We start from the raw sequence: 13,293 nt of genomic DNA on the forward strand, positions 1-13,293 counted from the left end.
TCTAAATAACAAAGAACATTAAAGCTTTTATTTCTTCATATTCTTTATATTTTTTAATAGCCAGTGCTTCCTCTGCATTTTTGCCCTCCCTCAAATGTACTGTATATATGAACGGGGCAAAATAGCAGTGTGGCAAACTAATTCTGTTTTAGAATTAAAGGAGATGTTGAAGTAGATGTTGATGCCTGTTGATATTACAGAGAGGACAAACAGAAAATCTGGCAGAAACGAACTAGAAGAAAATTTTGTGGCAGTAAAGTATGCCTTGGTAGTTTCAAACTGCTTTATCTTAGCAGCTTGCATCTCAAGCCATACTTTGAGAATGTGGTCATCCTCTCCTGTGGATTTATTTAGTTATTCTTTGTCTTTTGTTAAAAGACAACTGCTGTTAAGTAGGTTTGTCTGTGATCTATTGAACTTCAATCTGTGTAGCCCTGAGGACAAAACTGAGATTGTATACTTTTTTCCAAATGGCAGGAGTTGCTATAGTTTAGGAGGTACATATAAAAAAAAGCGCTTAAGAACAGGAGTATCTGGAAGGTGTACCAGCAAGAGCTGCTAGTGGTGATGTAGCTAGCTATATCAGAAAAACTGAGCTTTGAATCCCAGTAGTAAGGCAGAATAAAACGCTGGTTCTCTAGAATGATTATGACCAGTCAGGGTCTTTTCCAGTAGAGAGGAGTCACATATGGAATAACACATCTTCATATACCCCATTGTTATGGACATAGTACCAAGAACTGGTAGATAAGACCATGACTAGACTTTAAGCCTCATTTCATGATGTGCGAACACATTGAAAACAAAATTCAGCTAGAGGGAGGAAATTTTGAGTGTTTTCTCCTGGTGTTATCTTTTAAAAATTAATGTTAAATACTTAATAATACTTAACAGAATACTTAAAGTGTCCCATCTGCATAGAAATAATTTATAAATCTCATTTCTTTTTAATTGTCTTAAGCTGAATTGGATATAAGAAAAAGTTTAAGTAGCTTTTCTGAAATTTCTACTGCAGAATTGTGATCCTGCAGTTAAATTTTTTTAAAAAGCTAGTTAATATTTAGTAGTTGATGAATAATGGAAGATTGATCTAATGGCATAAACCACCATCACTTAATCTGTACTCTTGGAATAGTTAAGGAGGAGAAGAACAGGTACCTGATAAATATTAGGCTCTAATATGGAGGAAAAAAAAACCCAAAGGAAAACCAGCACCTTGTTAATTATTTTGCTTGGTTTTGTTAATTGTATGTGTTTTACTTCATTATTTTACATTTAGTCCTAGTAAAACAAGTACTATGAAAGGTATATGTTCACTCAGCAAATTTCCTTTGAACAGATTGGTGAAATGTTTAACTTTACCTAATTTACATGTGCAAAGGAGAACAATGCATTTTTAATGCCTTTGTTTCCAACTTGTCCTTTCTTAACATTTATTCCTTCTGATATATTAAAAATGAGAAAAAGCTGAACATGTTTAACGTTTTTCTCTTCAAAGTAATTGTTCAGGTGGCTTTTAAATGTATGTATTAATCTATTTAAGATTCACAGCTTTTCAAAGTAAACTCAGTGAATGTATCATTTAACTTTTTACAAGGCTGTACATTTACCGTAGCTTCTTAAGTTTTGGATATCAAGAGCCTAGTTGGAATAGATGTAGGATTTTCAAGTTACATTACCTTTTGAGCTATGTTGTTTTGTAAAACCCTGTAAAATACCATATCTTCCACTCTATCCTCTATCTTTTAATCCAGGTCTGTCGTAATCAGGGGTTTATCAGGTGCTAGATCTGGAAGTACTTCTATAGTTCGGGTTTATCAGCTGTCAGAGGTGCCTTCTGCATCATTCCATCAGCTGTATTATTGGTTCATGTGAGCAGACATCTTGTTTTTTTTCTTTAAAAAATTTTATTTACAGTGGTTACTTAAGTGAAGGCATCCATGTGCACAGCTAGAGATACTTGCTCTGAAAAAAGTTCCCATTGTCTTGGGCGCGCATGGGCAGGCACTGTTCTGCTAAACTACTTTAAAAAGTGAGAGCACCTATTAAGTGTAACATGCTAGTTCCTATTTCACAGCTTATTGTTTCTTCAGAAGCTTTTTTCCAACCAGACTAAAAGACGTTGCTTATTCACTGAGCTGGAGGCCTTGCATAGAACACAATTGTTTCTGCAAAGCAGGCAAGCTTGTAGAATATCAGTCTTGTGTTTTATTGGTTTCATCTTCATTGGAGCCTGCCTTCCAGCATCATTATTTCCATTCTGGTGAATACTGTCAGCTTTTTCCTTGTCAGTTTCCTTGATTTATTAGAATCGCTCATGGTCAAGAAACACAAGCACTAAACATTGTTCTGTGACAATTTGGAAAATGACTGTGTCTAATTTCTTTGGTCAAAATAATATCTTTCAGTGATTTTTATTTTGGGATTTATAATAGCAAAATAGTTTTCACCATATTACAGGTTTTTTTATTGGCAGCGACTTTGTGTTCTTGTGTCTAACTGCAGTTTTCAGTATAGACAGTTGCTGTACTCCTTGGTATGTTGTTTTTTATAAGAATATTTATGGTTTATGTAGAAAAAGTTCTGTAACTTTATTTGTCCTTGTACCTTAGTATCTTTTTCTTCAGTAATAGTTTTCTGTCCTCTTGGAAGCAGATCAATGTACTAAAAGCATTTCTTGTTGAGTTCAAGTCACCACTATGGTTATGGACTGTAGAATTTAACTAGCATTTAGCATTTAACTATTTAACTAGCATCTCACACAAAGATGGTTGTTTTTCAACTGAGGCTCACGCCCAAAGCTGATTAGGTGTCTATAGCAAAATAATGTTTAATTGGAAGATTGTAGCATGCCAAAGTGCAAAAAAAAAAAAAAAAAAAAAAGGCAACCAGAAAACTGTCAAGAGTCTGAACATTTACTGTGCTGTGAATGATGTAATTTACAGTTTGTGTCAGTTATAATAAGGACTTCGTACCCTGTTTTACCAGATCCCAGAGAAATCCCCTGACTACTGGCTTGGGAAGATGTCTCCATCTCTATTGAGTAGGAGGCGGTAGGCATGGCGAGGATGATCAAGAAGTCAGTTTTTGTCACTATGCAAAGTAAAAACCCCTGAAATACGAACTGTTCCACATAATGTGCTTCCATCTTTTCAGTCCCATTTCTGTTGGCAATCCCATACCACCATTCCTACTGCCTTTACCTTTAATGAAATTCTAATGCATACTGTCATTTCCTTTCATCTTCATTATAGGTAAAGCTTTCAAAATTGGAGTCTTTGGCTGACTTTTTGTAAAATATGTAAGTAAAGTATGTCTATCTTTTGGTTTTTTAAGGAAAAAAGCACAAATTAAAAGGGGACCTCTCTGAGGATTTGCTATTTAATTACCATAATCTTGCAAGCAGAAATGCAAAAGTCAGTGTCAGTCAGTGAGTCTGTGTCCCTTGTACTCATGAATAATGTCTATTTTTTGTTATTAAATGCATTTGTACTTAAATTTACAGTAAGGGGGGGGTGGGTGTATGTATAGCTAGTGTTTTCAATAATTGCTCTACTGCTGGATGTTGATTTTTTTTTCTTTTAAATAGTACTCAATCTGTTGAACGTTTTTGATTCTTTGAAATCATGTCTCACGTAAGTCCTGCTTTTTTCAATAGCTGATAAATTTTTGATAAATGATTAGGTTATTCTTTTGGTCCTCTGAAGCCACAAATCTTCCCCTCTGAAATGTGCTATGGTGTGACATTGCAATCTGCACTGCCATCCCTGAAATCATGGAGGGGCATAAAGTAAGTGTAACACAGCTAACTTTGCAAAGAAATAAAAAAAGTGAATTCATGGATAAGTAACAACTTGCAAATTTGACTGACTTTTAAGAAAAAAATTGATTAATTCTCCCACAGATATGTCAGCTCCCTGGCCCAGTCAGGGTCTATTGTGGTTGTAATGTCATCAGCAGAGTGGGATAGTTAAGAATTCAGATAACCTAAATTAAATTATATAAGGTTTTAGCTAATGTTACCTTGAAGTTCTCACTACGCTAAGAGTTTGCAGAATACAGTTTTCTGGAACTTATGCTGAAAATTCTTGCAGCTTCAACATACTTAATTATGCAGGACTAATAAATACATTTTTTCTTCTGCAACCGTAAAAGGCCACCTCATTAAGTTTCTGGAGAAAGTTTGCAGAATGGTTGTGGAAGAGTTGAACAGATGTAAGATGATTTTACTTTCTATATACTATCAGTTTGCTGGTATGCCTTTCTTGTTCACTATTATTCTTATATTTAAACTTCTGTTTCATACTGAAGTAACTTTGGTGCATAAATAGAAGTTGTGGATCAGGAAAGCTTTCTTTTGTAGAATGCCTTGTACTCCTGTAGGACAATCAACAGGAACATACTTGTGTAGATAATGTCAGTGTGTAAAAGACATGCTGTTGTTTCTGAATTACCTGGATGATGTTCAGGGAAATAGCACCATCCTCTGGCATTCTAATATTAGTTAAGAATTAAACCTGAAATTGCTGTCTGTTATTTTTGGAAATTCAATATAATTGTAAGAGAACGTACATACTGTACTTTCAGTTTTGCATACTCATTTTGGGCCAGGGTTTTAACAGAAATGCTTGTAATTTGCATGGACTCTTTGTGTTCTCTTCAACTAAGTGGCTGGCTAAAGGGGATATCTTTTTAGGGTTATCCTGCCCATAGTGCTGACTCTGCTCTTTACATGACCATTTATGGTAGGAAGTTGCACTTCAGAAATATCAGACCGAGCTTTTTCTAAATCTCAGTGAAAGACAATTCACAGTCATTTAAGAAAAATTCGTTGAATTAGAAAACACCACCAACGACTTATGGCTGTGTATATGTGGGAGAGTAAAGGTGCTGTTACAGAACAACTGCAAATGGCTAATAAATTATTTTTACAGCAGATCGTAGCTTCAGTTACGGATTGAGAAGGGGCATCGTTGGCATTGCTAGAGTGCAAAGCAATACACCTCCCACAAATAAGGTTTCAGTAGTTACAGGATGAGTTGTACTGAGTTACGATTATGTGAAGGACTGGATTTTAGTCCATTTATCTATAAGCAGTAGGTATGAGAAATACCGCAGGGACATTCTTTTGAAAACTTGACGGATGAGAAAGCAGCTGGTTTTATTGTTGTGAATTCCTATTGGACCTTTACATGTTTACGTATCAGAAACATCAAAAGCAGGCAGCTGATGTTTGTGTAGACTCTAGAAGAAAACAGACACCCCCCTCCCCCATCTGCCTTTTCTGTGCAGCAAATCTCTGTTCTTTTACGCAGGAGGTGTTGACTTAGTGAAACTGGAAATCTTGAGAGTTTTACTCCAGTGGCAGTGCCTTTCTTTCCCCTAATATATTAACTGTGAATGTAAAGCAGACCAATTATCTGTGTTTCTGGAAAGACCATACCAATGGTCTACATACAGAGCTGAACTATGCGTTCCTTGTTGACATGTGTGGCTTAAACATAACTTCTTGGAGATAGATGCTGATTGGAATGTCATATTAAGCATCCAGATATTGAGACATACGAGTTTAATTTGCTAAAACGCTGAATGCTCACAGTTGTAATAGAGGTCAGTAAAAAGTTTTATATAAAAATGTATGTTACATCATTCTCAGAGACATAAGGTTTGTGTGGTACATCAGACGTTCTAAATTAAATGAACACCATTGAATGAAATGATTGCAATAGTCACAGAGAAGAAATAGCTTTAATAGGTAACGTTAATTTTGTGCTGTTTGAGTATTTGAATACATGTAATTTGAATAAGTCCTGATGGCCAGAAAAGTTCCTTGGGAAGCTCTGTGTTTTAGGTAAGGAGAGCAAGAAAATGCAGCAGTAGCTGACTGCGGTATTCTGTATCATTTGGCTTCAGGCAGGGAGGAAATGTTGATGGCAAGAGAAATGGTGACAGTCCAGAAATTTTGGCTAAGTTCCAGACAGGGAAGACAATGTTACTGCCTGGTTACAACACATACCACCCCATTCACTTCAACTTGATCTAATGTCAGGGTCTGTGGCCTTCTCATCCTCTAATTTATTTAGTAATGTTCAGACTTTTTTTGCTTAATTCCTGTTTGTGCCCTAAACGCAACATTTCCTCATGTCATTCCAAATTTTTCATTGCAGTTCCATTTTTTTCACTTCATGATTTCAAACCCCTTATCTAGCTGTTCCCAGTTTCCTACCTATTTTCCAGTCATTGGCCATGATTATTTTCCACGTTCACTTTTTTCCACCCGTAGTTTGTGTTCATCTTCAGTTCTGATCTTCTGCTTCCTTTGTTCATGTTTAGCTCTGCATGTAACTTGTCACTGAGTACGGGGCCTCTTACTTTCTCTAATTACATGGAGTTTTTCCCGAAGTTCAGTTGTTAACTAATGTCAATTTTTTCATGGTCGCTGTAGCTCTCATTTAATTTTCTCTGCTGTACTGATTTTTCATTCTTGTAGTCCTTGTCTGTCCTTGATAATCTGCTTGTCTTTCTGCTTGCCAGTGGTCCGTATACTGTTGTTGTTTTCTCTTGCCCCCCAGTTTTGTTTACTTTTTATGATTATCTGGGGCAGATTCACACCTCCAGTTTACTGATGTGGTAGAAAACCTCAGAGACCATAGGAGAGGTAGGATTTGCTCTCAGATGACACAACCAAGTCCAGCATGGTCAAAAATACCAACAGCATCTACATATTGAATGCTGAAAAAGTGTTTTGAGGCTTTAGTTGTTAAAACTTAAGCCATAAGAGCCAGTGCAAACTGTTTTCTAAGACCGAATTGAGTGGATTTTCAGAAGGTGAAAAGACCACTTGAAGGATTATGCAAATAATATTTTCTTCAGGTGCCATTTTTGAAAATAAGAGGTTCTGTCTGATCTTTTCCAGTTTCGTGGACTGTTTTTTGCCCTCCCTGTCTGGAGGGGAATAAAAACAGTCAGCCAGCCCCAGGCAGGTACCTCACTTGAACAAATTTTCAGACTAAAGAGTTCAACTTGCTAAAAGTATTGAAAGTAAAGCCTGAGCAATGAGAAGTGACAGCTAACTAACAGGCGAGGCTGCCAGCCCTTCTGACTGTGCCTACTGCACATCAAGTTGTTGCAGCTGCACGTAATGAAGCAAACTGTTTCTGGAACTTCAGTCCTGGGGTAGCAAGTTACTGTGCTGTTTGTGTGTTGTGGGCCACAGAGAACTGGCCCATATTGGAGATACTTAGGAATATCACTGAATAGCATGCTCTATCCCTCCTCCCTCCCGCTGTATCAAACCTTAAAAACAAAACAAAGAATTCTTGTAGTCAGGAGCAAGTAGATATTTTTATTTTCAGCATTTTTCAGTGAAAATGCCTATTCCCAGTTTCATGAAAAAAAAAAAGTCATATTCACCGTCTGAAACTTTGCAGAAGAAGGTAATAGTTATAACAACAAGACAAAGTTACCTGGAAAACCCCTGACTGTGGTTTCTATTAGGAAATAACCTTTCTTTTAAAAAGAAAAAGTTCAGTGCTCTTGTTTGGAGAATTGTTTTCTGTAGTATCTTTAGAATGGCTGTGTCTCAGCACTGGGGGTGACTTAGCAAGTTGCCTTTTCTATTAGTTTGGACTGTTGCATTATTTTGACAAGTGCTGTGGATGTTCGGTAGCATCCATTTGTATATTGCAGTTCATAGTAGTATAATGTCATGCGTTTTTCTAAAAATGGGTATTTTGAACTGGTATAATTTAAATACTAAAGTAATATTTAATTTGAAATTTTTTCACATGTGACAGTTTTATTAGAGCTAGGTGGTGTTTCTTTGCTATCAGAGGTGCTCCTTGAAGGGCTGCTGATGTTTCTAGGATCATAGAAGAGTGGGAGAGACTTTTCTAAATCATTTAACTTTTCCTTTACCAATTATCCTATATTGCTTTATATATTTGCATAAGAAAGCATTCCTGTGTGTTGTAATTACTTCTCACACATGCAGCAGACTTTGTCACTAAACTGTTACATCCAAAGAAATTTGAATGATGGGCTATAGGGATGAGTGCATGGCAAATTAGATGCAGGCAGAATGTTTTAAAGATTAGCGAACTGTGTAAATTTAGGAAATCTGGGATGTTCCAAGTTCAGTAGTCATGTTAAGTACTGGTAGGACATGGTTGAGAGTCCTGGACTTCTGATATTATTCCCAGTGCTGTGATGTATTGGTAATACTAATACTCAGTACCACTGCCACTGAAGATCATCGTGCTCTATAGCAAACTTAACTAAACTGTGCTGCAGGTTGCCACCATGTCCTACAGCATTTTGTAGAATTTATGAGTGTCAAATAGTTCAGTTGAATTAGAAAAATATTATTTTCAGTAGTGTATCTGTTTAATTTGACAAATTTTTACATTTTCTTATGTTATTATTTTTCCTATGTGCTGTGAAGTTTGAAGGGAGAAAAATACACTTTACTGTTTTTAAGGCAAATTAAAGGTTTCAGTTAAAGGCTAGAAGCTTGTGAGGTTTATGGCATAAATAGAAGTATGTAAACAGTTTGAAATTTGTCAGCTGGGCTATATTACAATAAAATTTTGAAATAGCTGGTTACAGTGATGGATGGTTGTATTAGTTGTTAATGTGAACTTACATACATGTGGGCAAACGGGTGATACTTGCTTTTGAGCATGAAATTGTATGTAATCAGGCTGGCATCTCTGCATCTGGTTCTCGTGTGTAGTCCGTATATGCAATGTTTTCACAATTGTAGGGCCTTAAAATTAGTTTTAAATCATAGCACAGTATATAGGAAAGGAAGTATTGTCTTGATGGAGGCCTCAGTTATTAAATCTGCTTGTCAGACAGAACTCTGTTGTGTCTGTGCTTCTGTTGTTACTAATACACTCAATAGTTGCACTGCCAGTAGTGTATGCAAAAAATATTTTTTTTAATCAGTGACTCACGAAACATATTTGGAAGAAGCTCATGACATGGTGCTCAAAACCAGCACAAAACCAGTGCACTTTTTTCTTTCATGCAATTGGTGGCTGTTGCCATATAATCAGTAGACAAAGGTGTAAGTGGCTTGTTTGTGGTTGTATAGAAAGACTGTAGCAGAGCAGGGGTTGCAAACTGTATCTTCTAGATCAGAAGGCATGGTGTTGCGTGTATATTTTTCCATGGCAGTGCTGGTTTAGACAGGACTAAGTGAATTAATTCTGTCTATGAAGTGTCAATAGTGTCTAGGCTCCCCTGCCCCATTAAAATTGAAATAGTGTGCAGCCACCTTCTTTAAGTGCTCATACCACTTTTGAAAATAGAAGAATCAGTATAAACCAAGTCAAAATTTCAAAAGCATGTAAATGACTTAAAGCTTTAAAGAAAAAGAAACTGCAGTCTGGTCAGAGTTAATTAGCACATAATTCCCTTGGAGGTGCATTCCTTTGCCAGTGCTGATACACTACTAGTAGTTGTTTTGTGTGTAGGCATGGATTTATTTAAATGGGAGTGCCATCTAAAAAGGCATAGATTCAAGACATGTTTAAATGTTGACATTCTTCCTTTATTGTTTTTCAAGCTGAGTTCAGGTGTATTAAAAATTCTGTTTCATCTTACTAGAAGCGGGCTTCTCTGTGCAATGGTGTAGTTGAGCTTAAAGTTTCAGTGCCATTATACAATTTGATGAGGCGAAGACAAATTGGGAGGAGAAGCCTCTGTGTATAAGAATCGAAAATGATGGCATTTTGTTTCTCTTGTTGAAAAGGTATGAAGCAGTGTGGATTTAAATACTCAGTGCTAGTATGCGTTTCTCCAAATATGCCAGTATCTCTACTTCACTTGGTATCAACATGTCTTTCTTGAAATGGTGGTTATTTAACAGACTCCTGTTGTTTTTATGCACCTCTAAACTACCTGGGAACAGAGTAGACTGACACTTAAGTCTCTCAGGTACTGAAACATAACTTCCATATGTCCAACAGAATTAGAGAAAAGATCAATTTTTATCTTCCTGTTACTTTCAATGTAAGTGTACAAACAAACAAAAAAAGAACTTCTCAAGTCTGTTATGTGTGATAAAGAAGCCAAAATAGTATTTTGATTTGTTTGTTTAAATCTTTTACAGGTACTCCTTAGAACCATTTTTACAAAGGAAATCCAAAATCTAGGGAGTTGCTTACACTAAAGGAAGATGGCTAACTATATCCATACACTTCTGCTATTCCAGCTTGAACACCCAGAGAGAGTTTTAATTTTTAGAGACTGTCCCTATGTTTTACTTGCTTCCTGCATATATATGTCTGTGTCCTGTTCATCAGTCTGCAAGTACTTTATTGTGCCATCAGATTTTGGGCTTGTACTTTTTATAATTTTGAAGCTATAGCAGGCATCATTAGTAATACTTTTTGACTATATGAAAATGCTCTTAAGTCAGAAGACCAAGTGACAGTCACAGGAAAGGTAAAAGCAAAGAGAAGAATAGTAAAGGGGAAGAGAGCTTTGGTTGTCAAGCTGTCACACACTGACATAGTTGTACTGGAGTAATGTCAGTGCAGGTCTGTGTGTTTCCTTTGGTATTAGGCTCATCCTAATTTAACAGTGAGACAAGGTGCATCAGTACATATTTTGTTCTGGAATAATGTTTGACTTGTAACTACAGTACACTAAGGTACTCTGATGTCAGTGCAGTTTAAATACCAAATATCTGTCTGAAAATTAGTTTGCTTAAGATTGGCTAGAAGTTTTGTTTTTTAAAGATTCTGAATTGTGAGAACTATCATGCTGACAAGCCTTTACATTTTTATAATTTATGAATGTATACTTTCTGTTTTCCTGGAGGGAAAATTTCTTTAGTGAATTGCCAGAATTTTTATGGACTGTCCTCTTCAGTAAAATCTCTTGCTCTGCAGTTGACACCATTGACTGATGGTGCATTTACTTGCATGTGATCCGCTCTTATTTTTACTTTTTTGCAAGGCTAGAGTAATGAAATGTAGCAAGGAGGTATTGGGGCTTGAAGAGTTTGAAAGATGTTTCTTTGTTTTTATTTTATGTGTACTCTTGATTTAGGAAACGTATTGTCATTGAATTACTTAAGTTGTGTTTAAGAGTGTCCAATGCCTTTCTTGACAAAAACTTACATATCCTTTATATACTTTCCCTTTCCCAATTTTCCTGACAGTTGTTCTTGCCCTAATCAGATTGGGATTACTGCTCCTACGCTTTTTCCAGGTTTGTAGTGTACTTCAGTTGACATAGGATACTCTGCTTGTTGATTAAGAAGTGTTTTAAGAATTGTATCAGCATTGTGCATTGACTTCCTTTTAGTTCCAAGGTGTAGTTTAAGGATTTGCATGCGATCTGTTAAGTGCTGAATAGGTTTTGCTTTGCCTGCTAAAGCAGATAAGAATTTATCATGCAGTTTTCTCTGGTGCCCTATAGATTAGATAGTAAAGTATACTCCTTTCCCCACCCTTGTGTCCTTTGTAATGAAGCCCATAATTACTAATCCTTAATGATGCCCACAGTGCACAAAAACCAGACTTGGTCCTTATCTCAAATGTGCTGCTTGATTTTATTGTACTTGGTTATAAAAACATTGAAGTCAGAAACTGATATTTGTTGATTCTGTCAGTAGAGTTGCTAATAATTCTTATGTTGTCTGCATCTATTTGAATGCCACCATTCCAGGATTATCTTCTATGGTTTGGTTTGTCTTTATATGATCCCGGTCTGCTTCCTCATTCCACGTGTGCTGAAGTATTGGTGCTTTATAAAAATAAATAAAGAAAGGAAAAAACCCATGCAAACTGTCAGTGCTGTTGCTGGACCATTATTTTATTTCTCTTGCTCTTTGTAATATTATTTTTGTATCTTCTTTCAACTTTTAGTGTTTCCTAATCTCTAATCTTAAATTTCTGTTTTCTGTGTCGAATACTTGATTTGTTGAATGTATTTTGTCTCCTTGTACATTTAATTTTGGATCAGTGTTGAACACCCCAACAGTATTTATACAGAGTGAAGCTTAATTTCTAAATTGAAAAAAAGATGTATTTTGTAAAACCTTTGACTTTTGATTTTGCATCATATGTAGCAAATATTGCTAACAGATTGCAAGTTATTCTCAAGTTATGATATGAATTTTTGTCTTGGTTTATTTCAATTAATCTCATTTCAATTTAATTGTGTTTTTTGTAATTATTAGTTCCTAGGACCAAGATTTCAAACATGGTGTTTTCTGAGAATTAACTGTAATTCAGCTTTCAAATGACATGTAAAGCATTCATGTTTGAATGGCAGTTGAAAGTGATGGCTGCTTGAAAATTGTTAGAATTGAAGTGGAAAAAAATATACCAAGTTGGCAACAAAAGTAATGCAATTTTTACTGTAACTCAGGTGATTAAGTATATATTTAAAAAATTCTGTAGGTGACCTATGTAGGAGCTTGAAGATGAAACAAAAATCTTTGTGCTTAACTAGTAGTCCTTGTCCAGTGATGTGATAATTTTATATTCTGAATCTCTACTATTTGTTTGTCAGTTACATAATTTGTGATTATTGTAAACCATGATTTATGCTGTTGCCTTTATTTGTCTTACTGTTTTTTCTTATTTACAGTGTACTTGGTACGCAACTATTAATAATACACATACAGTCTACTTCTTCCAGAGATTTCCAGGTGGCATATAAATAAAATGAATATCAGCAGATAATAAAGTGAGGGAGATGAAGACCAAGTCATCAGTTAAATAAGAATGTCTCAATCTATAGTGTGATTGTTTAGAAAAAGTTGCACAACAGCTTTTTTTGGTATGCTGTCTATTATAGACATGTCTGTGGTATTCTGTTTCCTTACCTGAAATCTTCAGCAGCCTTGACCGCAGCTTTATATATAACCTGCGAAGCAATATGATTCTGTGGTTTTAAAGGTGTACCCATCGTACTTTAGAACACAGTAAAGAGTTAACTTAAATGAGTAGGACCAAATGACTCCCAACAGTTCAGATTACAGTAGTAATCTAAAATAGTTAAAAGATTAACTGTTTATTCAAAGTAAGTATTCACTTGACTCTATCCCAGTGGGTCTATTACTGGAAGAGTAGTGGCATTTTTCTAGTTTTCAGATACATCTGTAGATGAAGATTGTTTAAAACTTGCAGCTTAATTCTGAATTCAGGTTATTGTTTTACTTTCCTGTGTGTATAACATTCTTTAGAACACAAGGTACAGCCACTGTCACTCATGCTGTAAAGCTGGAAGCCCATTTCCTTGAAGACAGAAGGAATCTTAACATATTAAAGG

General features: G+C 35.7%; 1 protein-coding gene across 14 annotated transcripts in view; it reads left to right on the forward strand.

The window, feature by feature from the left end:
* The window catches only part of HBS1L (HBS1 like translational GTPase), a 60,909-nt gene that overhangs the window by 20,978 nt on the left and 26,638 nt on the right, over positions 1 to 13,293 (forward strand). The gene's annotated exons all lie outside the window — the stretch shown is intronic.

The sequence above is a fragment of the Strix aluco genome, chromosome 3 (assembly GCF_031877795.1).
Source record: "Strix aluco isolate bStrAlu1 chromosome 3, bStrAlu1.hap1, whole genome shotgun sequence".
NCBI lineage: Eukaryota > Metazoa > Chordata > Aves > Strigiformes > Strigidae > Strix > Strix aluco.